The sequence below is a fragment of the Lepisma saccharinum genome, chromosome 11 (genome assembly GCF_977018435.1).
Source record: "Lepisma saccharinum chromosome 11, izLepSacc3.1, whole genome shotgun sequence".
NCBI classification, from domain to species: domain Eukaryota; kingdom Metazoa; phylum Arthropoda; class Insecta; order Zygentoma; family Lepismatidae; genus Lepisma; species Lepisma saccharinum.
In genome coordinates, this window is record NC_139239.1 from 19607353 (window position 1) to 19619375 (window position 12023).

The following is a 12023-nucleotide window of genomic DNA, read 5'->3' on the forward strand; positions in this document are numbered from 1 at the left end:
CAAGAACTGAATCATTACAGTGTCTGTTAATACTTCATAAACGGTCAAAATAATATTTCAGCTGTAGTTGGAGATTGACGATCTTGGTTTGATTTGATTTTTTGTTATTTATCGTCGCTTTTCTGCCACTTTTAGCTAATCGCGACAATGAGGATGAGTGATGATATGATAAAATTAATGGAGGGACATTCACAAATAACACCCAACGCGGGCCCCTGACGCTGTAACCATTCCGCCAAGGAGGTCGGCCAAAATCTTGGACAGTCATTTTTCCAGTCAACATCATACAGGGAAGATGTACAAATATAGGGCTGACTATTAAAAGAGAAGGCTCCTACCATGATCCTGGACACTCCACTGTATGCTGGCTGGGACATCAACTTGGTACGCGCAAAATGTCATTAATTAAGAGATCAGTGACTAACACCCCAGCAGCAAAAACTGACCGATCAAAGGAATCATATTCATTAATTTTAATTTCAGACTAATTAAATTATTTGTAAAACAGCTCATCCGTTTCAATATGGGAAGTTGGAGAGCAGGAAGTTATTTGGAATTTTTATTAGATTCTGCGGAACTGCATTCATACATGCCATCCAATTTTCCGGTCTGGAAAACAGGATATCGTGAAAAAAATCCTCTAAGAATGCAATAGTGTAACAATCGGGGTTACCCGAATATAGTACCAAGCGATATCTTACCAGAAGAACCATAAATGCACAAATAAATTGGCTTGGAGGGGGGAGCGAATGTAGGAATGCCGGGAGAAAAATTCAACGAATTTCAATATCTGTTCGAGACAGAGAAGCGCCCCCCCCCCCCCATCTCATTAGTTCAGACCTCCCTCTCTTCATTTTCCGTACTTTCCGAAAACCGCAGTCATTTAGCGCTCGTTTCCAAGATTCGTTGAAAAAAAAATGCATCGACCGTTGAAATTAGTTCCTGCGTCGGCATTGCAGGCACGGGCAGGGTTGCCAACCTAGCTTCCGGGAAGATATGCACTTCCGCTCGGTAAGTTTTGGTCGTGTGACCGTACACTGCTTGCTGTGGGGCAACGTCAACGCGCAGGCGGGTTTATCTCTTTGTTGATTGGCTGTTTTACGTCGCTTTCTGACCCACTTGGCAATGGTCAGGATGAAACAGAACAAGAGAGCAAACGCAACAAAAATCCATTACATGTCGATGATTCGAAGCCAGGAGCTCTGGCTGTGTAGGCATTTAATGAACATTGGGATTATTAAAATGTCTTTGTTGTGTACACAATTGCAAGTTGTAACTGTCAACTATCTTCATGTAAAATAAAATATTTGAATTTTTTTCGTATATACGCGTATGTCTGAATATTCTGCTATAGTTTTGAGGTTCGGCAAGCCTCCGGAAGTACCTGGTGGAAATCCTGGGGAGTGAGGTTCGGAGCGTTGTGCTGATCACATCACTACCGCAAATGGCCAAGATTATGGAGGTGTGGGGCACTAACTGCACTTTCCGCTCTATCAACTAAGAAGATTTGAATGAAGTAGCATAATAGGAAATGGGTGAACAATAATTCTGAGGAAATTTCCTAGCTTTAAAATATCAACAAACCAGGACAATAAGTAGCTACCCCTGAATGTATGCGGGTGGAGTAAGGTTTCTTCAGGGAGTTTCGACCCCTTGATGGGATGTTGTAATGTGCAAGGGATATCTTTACCTTATTATATTGTTAGGGAGAGTGAAGCGATCCATGGTAATCTACTTGCGAGAAAGATCCCCCGAACCCCGTCCTCATGTTTCACTCCGAATTTATAGTCACTAACGTTCTCGCATTTGGTGCGAGCGGTCTTGGGTTCGATTCGCGCTTTGACGCAGCGTCGTGAGGGTAATTGGTGAACTGCTTGAAACGAAGTAGCTAGCTCCAGTCTCGATAGCCAGAAAACAGCGGCGAAGGGATCCGATGAGCTCACTAGGGACACCTAATAAAAAGGCCGTCCCCGATGGCGTAGTGCACTCAGAGAACTAAATGCATCATATCGATTGATGCACCAGAATGCATCGATTGATGCACTAAAGTGTGTTTTGTAGCTTCTTCAAAGAATTAGATTCACAACTGATGCATTTTGGTTCATTTTTGTACGTCGTGAAAGAAACACCAAAGTGCATCATTTGATTCAAGTGAGGATTTCTTTTAGTCGAGATGCACCTTAATGCATCAGCTGATGCGTTTTGATGCACCAGAATGCATCTTTTTTGATGATGCACTTAAACGTTTCGTCTGAGCCACATAAAGTCATTAGCTCAGACCAAACGTTTTAGTGCATCATCCAAAACGATACAGGAAGGTCCAATCTCAACTGAAAAAATCCTCACTTTAGTGCATCAATCGATATTATGCATTTAGTTCTCTGTGTGTTGTAACGCCGCCGATCTTTAATCAAGGAGTCCCGGGTTCGTTACCCGGTTGACGCACATTACACAGTCATTTGGATCAAACTGTAAACGGTAGGTCAAGTCCCGATTAGCCTATCTGTTCATAAAGTGGACGTAAAACTGCACGCAAACAATGAAAGATCACTCTCCCCGGACTTAACACTTTGAGGGCTATTGCACTATGGAATGAAATAATTTATTTGTCAACGTTTAATATTGTAAAGTACACGATGAGGAAAATGTCTCATTAATGCTAATGCAAATAAAATTTTCGATTGCTTCGTCGTACCAGATCAAACTTCAAACTCAAGGAAGCGAGAGAGAGATTCTTGACTTACTCAAAACCGCATCTGCAATGAAATTGTAGAAAACACGGCAATGATGCTGTAAGCACAGTCTTCACTAATAGTATAATGCTTTCCTCGTTGAATCAAACCTGAATAATTAATTTCGTTGCTAATTAATGCATTGGAAAGAGATTCTCTGAGCATCTTAATCAGATGGGAGCAGTCGTGGAGAGGTATTATATATATCGCAACGGAATCTCGGCAACATTCGTTTCCAGGAAAACTCCAAATCATATTTTAATTAGTATATGTCTTAACGAGCTCTTTTTAAGCAAAACTGTTTATTAATCTGTACTTAGCATTAAATCTTTGCATTCAAAAGTGGCAAGCCGTTAATTACCTTGAATTTTGCAAATGTGAAGTTAGAAGTGTATAAAGAACTCATAGATGACACCACAATAGCAAATCATTATTCTTGCTTAAGATTACGCCGTTGTAATTCATAGAGACTGTAATTGCAAAGAAAAATTAAGAAATAAAGTGCAAGCTATGTTTCCATATATTTTACGGTATTGATTTGTAAGTAAATGCAACATATGATACATTTTCCTTTCACCTTTATAAGATACTAATTAATTTCCTCCTATATGTTCTAGAACTTTCTATAATAAATGTATCCTCCGACAACAAGCCCTAAACTCACCACCCCACGGGAAGTACAAACGATTTTGAAGAAAATCCCAAAAGGGAAAGCTCCAGGACTAGACAAAATAACACGGAAATGCTAAAGAAGATCCCAAGGAAAATGTTGGTACTAATCACCAAACTCTTCAACGCAATCCTGCAGACAGGCCACTTCCCAGATATCTGGAAAACATCGAAAATTTGTGCCATACTGAAATCCGGAAAGAACCCCAGGACGCCCAAAAGCTATAGGCCAATAAGCGTTTTATCACATCTCAGCAAGGCCATGGAGAGGATCATCCTAAAGAGAATCAAGAAGCAAGTGGAAGAAGCAACTAACCAACTTCCAATTCGGGTTTAGGACTGCTCATAGTACGACAGGACAGCTAACAAGACTGGTGGATCATCTAACGACCAGATTAAACAGATAGAACTATTCCGTCGGAGTCTTTCTAGATGTTGAGAGCGCATTTGATAGAGTCTGGATACCAGGACTCATCAGAAAACTATTCCAGATGCCTCTCCAAGACACACACATCCACCTGCTAGCCAGCTATCTACGAGGAAGATCATTCATCTCCACAATCCACGGAGCTGCATCATTGGCCAGAAACATCAATGCAGGAGTTCCCCAAGGTTCCACACTAGCACCAATACTGTATGCTCTCTATACAGCCGACTTACCGACAGTACCAGAATGCTTCCCAGCGCTATTTGCAGATGACTCTGCTTTCTTCGCATCCAGGCGCCAACTTAAATTTTGCTACAAAACACTGAACCAACAACTAGAGGAATTACAACAATGGTCAACTAAGTGGAGGATAGAAACAAAAGCAACCAAAAACACCGCAGTCATCTTTGCCAGCAGAAGAAGACAAGAACAGCAAACATTAGAGCTCTTTGGCCAACAGATAACACATGCCAAGACAGCAAGATACCCAGGATTAACACTAGACAGCGGGCTAACATGCAAGATTCATGCAGAAGAAATGCATCACAAAGGCAACCAACGAATAGGAGGATTATATGCCATCAGGAATTTACAACTATCCCTTGAAACAAGGATAACATTGTACAAGACAATGATTCGACCAGCAATACTCTACGCAATTCCAGCATGGCATCACGCAGCAAAGACATCCATAGGAAAACTACAAATCATACATAACAAAGCTACAAGGATAATCAGTGGCCATGATAGATTCACAACCAATCTAGAAATACACGAAGACCTTGAGATAGACCAGATAGAAGATACAACCAGATTCTGGAACGAACTCAGAAGGCATCTTAACCCCGCAGTCAATCTAATAGGCACAGCGGCCATCATGCACCACACTCACCACACACCACGGCCAGAGTGAATCCAACGTAAGATAAACAAGAAGATACACTCCTCGAGCGACAGTTGCAGAGGAAGACGCTGTAAGATCATATACACAACATAGAAACTGGGGGAAAAGTCAATTAGAAGTCAAGGAAACGGAACTTCAAAAATTAAACGCGAAGAAAACATTAATTTATTCATTCAATAAATGTATATGCAGACAGTCAAATAATAATTAAGGAGTATAGTACTGAAAATAAGTGTAAAGAGGAATGGACAAGACGAGGATCAATTTATGCATACAGAGCTCACCAGATGCAAGCACAATAGCTATTTTGCTAATCATGCTTAAGATAACCCCGTTATATTTCTTAAAACCTGTAATTGCAAAGAAAAATTAAGAAGTAAAGTACGAGCCATCTTTGCAGATCTTCCAGGGTATTGTTCTTGTAAGAAAATGTTACGTAAGAACTAGAGTGCTTCATCGAGGTTTTTTTGCTCGATCGTCTAATTGTTCGCAGGGATGACGCTAGATGGCTTACGGAATCTACTGTTTCTTCGCTCGAGCGAATAACGCTCGAACAGGCAAACGATCGGTATACGCTGGAAGCCCAGTAGTTCACGTGTAACCGTAATTTGTCAGTGGCAGTGGGCCTTCAAATATGCTTCGTGAAGTGAAAGACGCAGTAAAATTGAAACTGAAGTGAACATAGTTATCATCTCCATGTTAAGATGGAATTTAGTCTATCCTACCAATACATAGCAATATATGAAAATGAATAGATGATAATGGGCTGAAACTACCAGCACGAATTTTACATATACGTAGGATTATTGTCACATTGAAATGATATTTGACATTCTATATATTCGAGCGAATCACGCTCGAGCGTGGGAGATTCGATCGAGTTTGAGCGAGCGAAAGTGGTCCAATGCAGTACTCTAGTAAGAACCCTTTCGCTTCTTTTACAGTTTGAGTATACTTGAAATTAATTCGCTCCTACATGTTCTAGACTTTCCTACAAAAAATGTACATGCAGACACAGCCTGATAATAATTAAGGAGCAAAGTACTGGCAATAAGTGAAGTGTAAAGAGGAAAGGACAAGACAAGGGTGAGTTTAAAAACAGAGAGAGAAAAATTAAGGAAGGCGAGTCAGAAAACTTCCATCAGAATTTCTCATTTTACACGAAAGTTCCACTTGGAAAAATGTAATTTAAACAAGCCTTCAGGACACCATCGGGAAAGGAATTAAAACAGGAAAAACAAGAAGGAAAAAAATTGGAAGGGTAGAGAAAAGTTTATATAACAAGAAGATACTTCTACCCGGATTGTTTTCTCTTTTCCTACAAACCTTTTCGACATTCTTACTTCTGAAGCGCTCGTTACAATTTTAAAAATCGCTCAGCTATGAAGAAGGGGGTGGAAAAGGCTGGAGAAATAAAAGAAAGACAAATTCAAATTATTTCGAGGATCCTTATGCAAACGATAGTCTGCCCGGTGAATCACTGTGAATAATGCATGGTTTTAACAAGAGTGGTTGGGATGGTTTGGTAAAATGGCAGTCCTTTTCCTGTTTGAGTAGTGTCATCCGTTCAGATACGTTGAAATAATTGTAAAAATAAAGAGATATCTTTCTTTGAGAATCAAAAATCGTAAGAGCGGAAATTGAAGTTTTCGGCTAATTTTGCTGGCTCTTTCGAGTCGCGTAATCCGTGGCTGTTTCTTATTGCAACCTCGAATGTGGGTAGTTTCATTGGGCGTGCCACCAAATGTGAGCGGAACGGTGTTGTGTGATGATTGTGCCATCTGCGTTCATTTAACGGCATTGCATGATCGTCTTTAATTGAAAGTACTGAAGATCCTACAGAAGATTACCACAGGGGAATGGTTTCGAGAGGAGACGAGAATGAGAACTACTTAGTCTCGATTTGATTTCTATAGATCGGTGTCGTTCATGCCTTGAACGCACCACAGCACGCTACGAAGCTAGGAGTCCCGAGTTCGAATCCCGGCCTGGTTCTTTGTTGGTGTACCGTCATCAGTTTCATATTATCACTCATTGTCAACTTCGCGATTAGCCAAAAATGGCAGAAAAGCCAAGGAAAATAAAACAAAACAATGGTCTTTAGTTACGAAATACACGATATAAGTAACATATTCAGCGCGTCTCCAGAAAATTTCACACCATATAGAGGTCATTAAAGCAAACATGTTTCCATGCTACGAACCTTCTAAAAACTTAGCTTTAGTCTGAATGTATGTAACCACGCTGAACAGGTTCAAACACGATTTCTACTAATGGGATTAACTTTGGAATTACAACAAACCAACATACGAGATGACCTGTCTGTAAATAAAATCCGTTGCGTATCAGTTTGGTTTGTCTGAATTGAAAGCAAAGTAAATCAGGTTTACAAATATATGTTTTGCCAAAGTCTCGGGCCCCAAGACGCTTCGATTTTACACAGGGGTCTGCCTTGTTCTCGTCTTGAACAGTCTCTATGGGTCTTGCATTACTATTCTCTCGATTTTTAAAAAGTGTCTGTGTTGCAGGTTGAGGAAAATTTCAGCAACAACCATTCGAGCACGTTTTTCCTTCATTTCTGTTGGGGAAAACGACTTATAAGTCTTCTACCTTTCTGATTTTGGATTTGCCTGATTTTTAATAACAGTTTAGTTTGTGTTCTAAACTCCCTCAACCTCCCACATCGATCCTGATTTCTCTCTGATTCAGGCAAGTGAACAGGTTACGAGAGAATAAACAGCACACACACACACACACAGAGAGAGAGAGACACGCACGCACACGCACTACATCTTTCACATTTTCCAGTTTAATTAGTTATATTCCTTATAGATTTTTCGTTTTGATCTCTGCCTCAATTTAAAAACAAAACCTCATCATCCGATTTAATGAATTTCCAGCTTTACCTGCTAATATTGCCTTAAAATTCCACATGCACGCATAGACAGGATCCAAGCCATTCTGGCACTTATCGATTTATGGATTCTGCACAGTGAATACGCTTCGCTGCAAACGACATAAAGTAGAAATGAGTGGTTATATTTCCCAGTGATGTTTGTTGGATAGAGAGCTTTATCCTAAAAGTGTAAGCAGTATGGTGAGAAATTTGTTTACTAGCCTGTCTCTCATTGATGAAGTCCAACTGCTTTTTTTTACAGAGACATCAAAAAAAGTAATTTACCTGATTTACTTTGTGTGTGGGTGTTGGGGGGGGGAGGTTGTAAGCCCAAAAAGTAGGTTTTACAACAGAAGGAATAGTATTAGGTTAGTTTAATTTAAGTTAGGTTAATTAAGGTAAGAGATGAAATTTAATATAAAGTTATGTGGGAAACTTCAATTAGTCCAGAAAATAAACAAAACTCATTTCTGGCAGAATTGGACTTATACCCTTTCCCCACGACATACTACCCTGCTCATTTCTATTATTAAAGGAACGATAAATATCCATGTGGAGAGAGATTTCATTGTTAATGAATAGAGGTACAGTTTTGTTCTAAGGATAAAGAGAATCGGCGTCTGCCTGAACAATTTTTGTGGGGTGAGTCCGTGGGATTTTACAAGCTGTCTGTGACTATACGCCCAGTTCTAATTAGATCAGCTTGTCATAAAGTACGAGAAATGTGAAATGTCAAGAGAACTATATTCCGTCTCAGGAGACTGTTGAGCAACGCCGCGCATAAGGGCAGTGAAGGGGAGAAAGCGAATGGGCGGGTCGAAGCCGTGCGCGCTGCTGCAAACGGCTGGTAGCTGCAGCTGCGTTTCTCCCCCTCCATGTACTCACGCGCTCATTGGTCGAGCCCTCTCGAGTCACTACTTGTGCAGAGACTTGCTTTCGTTCGCTTGCTCCACAGACTCCTGGGACGGTGTGTGTGTATCTAATGTAGAATACATTCGTAGTTTTTTTCTAAACCTGAAGACTTTTCCTAAACATAAAACCTTAGAAAACTCTACCTCCAATTGCTGGTCTACCATGAGCATTTACTAACTTGAAATTCTTCATTGCTATTTTTGCTTTCTCTCTTTTCAGATGGAATCCGCGTGGATGTCGAAGACTTGGTCTAAATCAAAAGAGATGGAAGTCAATGCATTTCAGTGTATCTCGTGGGGGAGGGGGGAGTAACTGTAACTGTCGATCAATCTCTTCAGTGTTTCTTTGAATTCTTGTTGAGACCTTCAATGCTCAAGGACAACATAAATGTGAAGACAAATAACGAACTGTTATTGATGAAAAAAATAATTTTTATTTTGGTAAACTGCACTGGCAGCAGTTGGCAACACTGTGCAAACAGGGAAGATTTTCTTTTGGTGTTCGAAAAATTGGGAAGAAATTCGCTTTTTTTCTCTCCATGGTTGAAACAGATTTATACTGTAAAGAAACTTTGTATATGAGAAGGATTTTATGTCCTTTTCCCATTGTGTCCGAGTGTTTTTTTTTCTTTCTTCCCTGGGACTCTTTTTGTTCCAATTTTGTGTTTTTTGGAGAAAAAATACTATGGATTCAATAAACTCATATCGCCTAGTGTCGTATTTCAGATATCTCCCTTTTTCTTCTTGTGACAGCAGAATTTCAACATAAAGTAACATTTAATCAGTTTAGGCAATGTATGGGAATAAAGCATTCCTATGATAATTCATATTCGTTGTAACCTTATTTCCTAACATGGTTTGACAGAGCTCCAAGTAGACTGCAGACTGGATAGACATATTGCTTGAACTGTAAATTTTGGATGACTTATTGGGTTTTGGGACAGGGCGACAGTGTTTCTCTCAGCTTTATCTTCATCCCTCCCCCTCCCTTCTTCCCTCTACTTATTAGAGAGAAGGGGAATTGCTTAGTGCTATTATACTCTTCTACTGTAATCTGCAAGTTTCGTGTTTACTATTCCGCCTTTGACATCTTTTCCTTCACATGTGTTCCTCTTTCCCACTGACTTGATTGTCCTATATAAGTATACCCGTGCGTGCTTATGTGGCCTGCCTTTTGCTGCGAATCTCCAGCAAAGTAAAAAGGAGAAAAACTGTTATAGGATCTACCTAAATACGAGGGCAAATCATAAAATAGGTCGATAATGTTGGTAGTGTAGCAAGATGTCAGTAGATGGCAGAACATATTCAGATTGGTAATACGTTATGTAGTAAACGTTACATACTTATTGCGCAAGCGTAGTTCTGTATCGAATATTACGATCTTGCTCCAGAAGTGTGCAATAGTAGAATAATGACCTGTTGTGCTTTTTGTAGGCAAATGGACTTCCTGCAAAATATATTCACGAAAGAATGCTTTGTTTGCGGTGGGAAGTGCAAGAACGTTCGAGGTTACAATGAGGACGCGTCCTTCACAGTACGTTATGTTATGTTTTGCGTATAAAAATTTTCACGTTCATATTTCACATACGAAGGTGTATCAAAAAATAACTGGCTCTCTTCCTGAATTTTAAATGTAAAAACTTTCAAAATACTCTGCTTCTGAATTGATACACTGATTCTAAGGTTCAATTCGATTTTCAAAGCAACCATTGAAGGTCTTCTTTGACAGTCTGCTTAGCACATCCGAAACACCTCACTGCTTCACGAAGCTCTTTTTTCACACGTCTATCAGAGATGTACTGCGCAGTAACGATAGATTGTTTACTAACCACACCATAAACAGCTCTTACCTTTCTAACTGATTACCACGCGCTGCTGTTCAAATTTACGCTGAGTACTAGAAGCACGTCCTAACTGAATGGCTGCCTCTTACGAAATGAATAGTTTCAGAAGAGTGGTGCATGTGTCGCGACGTCATTCAAGTGACAAGTGACAGACGTTAGCGCGCGCACATTTAAACAGAATTAGTAATTTTTCAGTGTACTTCCACGTCTATGTATCAAATATTTTTTGTAAATCATTCGCTACGAAGCTATTCATGGGGAATAAAAGAAATAATGAAAGATGTTGAGATTAACTAATCTAGTAGCTACGAGGTTCTCAGAGTAATCTTACCGTATTCTCCATTAAGCCTGTGCGTTGTCTACAGATCCCAGCAAGCTTCTATAGCGATCTTTTCAGGCATGTCCTATTGACCAAATCTTCCAACAGATCTTTCGGAATTTACAACGTCATAGAAGTAAGATCGTTACTTTTTCCTCTCCTACATTACCTCCGTTATCTCGCGGGGACTCCCCCTTCTTTTCTTCGCTTTCTCCTGATTTACGTCACACGACGATCCTAATGGGCAACAATAAATCTACCGAAGCGCCGCCTATTAATTGCGTCTAGAAAAGAAAGTACATCCTCGCTTAAAGGAGAAAGGAGGAGGGTGGCTTTTCGAAGGGGGGGTGCGATGAGATATCAGCCATGACCCTTTTTCCCCGCCCACCCATCCTGTCATTAGAGATTCAATCGAAATTAGAAGTTCGCCACGATTGCCAAGTGGAAGAGACAAGGTGTTTTCGTGTTTTTTGCCGAGAATGACCCACGCTGGATCTTTTAGTTTCAAAATAGTTGATTTGGTAATCTGCCCTGTAAAGTTGTCAGCTATTTCCGGTTAGAATACACGGTAACTTGCCTCGTTGTTGGTGGTGTCGTATTACTTTGTAAACTTGCTTGGAAACATCTTACTTGTCAATTACAACCACCAGGATGCATGATCATCAGACAAGCAAGGATTTAAAACCACAACCTTCGGTGGAGAAAGTCCAACGTGCTTGCCCACGAAAGCGGCGCAGTAACTATCTAACATGAGTTTGAGGTTTTAAGTCCACTGGCTGCACAGATAAGCTAATCGGGACTGGGCCAACAGTTTAAAGTGGGATCCGAACCACTATGTGCCTCCACCAGGTATCCAGCCGTTGATTACAAGGCGACGACGTGACCATCATGCCATCTGGAAATAGATTATCAACCTAATCTATTATCAATTTGGGTATGTACTGCCATCTACTGACACTTTTCGGCACTATTGAGCTATCCTATAATAGTTTGCGACCAATTATCTGGCTTTCCCTCGTACATTATGTTATCGATAAGGCGTCTGTCCTTGTATGACGTAACGGGGCAATCCAACCTCAATGATTGCAGGGTACACTCAGAGAACTAAATGCATCATGTCGATTGATGCACTAAACTGTGTTTTGTAGCTTCTTTAAAGAATCAGATTCACATTTGATGCATTTGGGTGCATTTTTGTATGTCGTGAAAGAAACACCAAAGTGCATCCATCATTTGATTCAAGTGAGGATTTATTTCAGTCGAGATGCACTTCAATGTATCAGTTGATGTTCCTTGATGCACCTTTCTGCATCTTCTTGGA

General features: G+C 40.3%; 1 protein-coding gene across 1 annotated transcript in view; it reads left to right on the forward strand.

The window, feature by feature from the left end:
* LOC145994662 (zwei Ig domain protein zig-8-like) overlaps positions 1–9289 on the forward strand; it is a 621183-nt gene extending 611894 nt beyond the window's left edge. The window contains exon 7 of the mRNA XM_083130785.1: positions 8760–9289. The gene's annotated coding sequence lies outside the window, so the exon portion shown is untranslated. The remainder of the gene's footprint in view (positions 1–8759) is intronic.
* The last annotated feature ends 2734 nt before the right edge of the window (positions 9290–12023 follow it).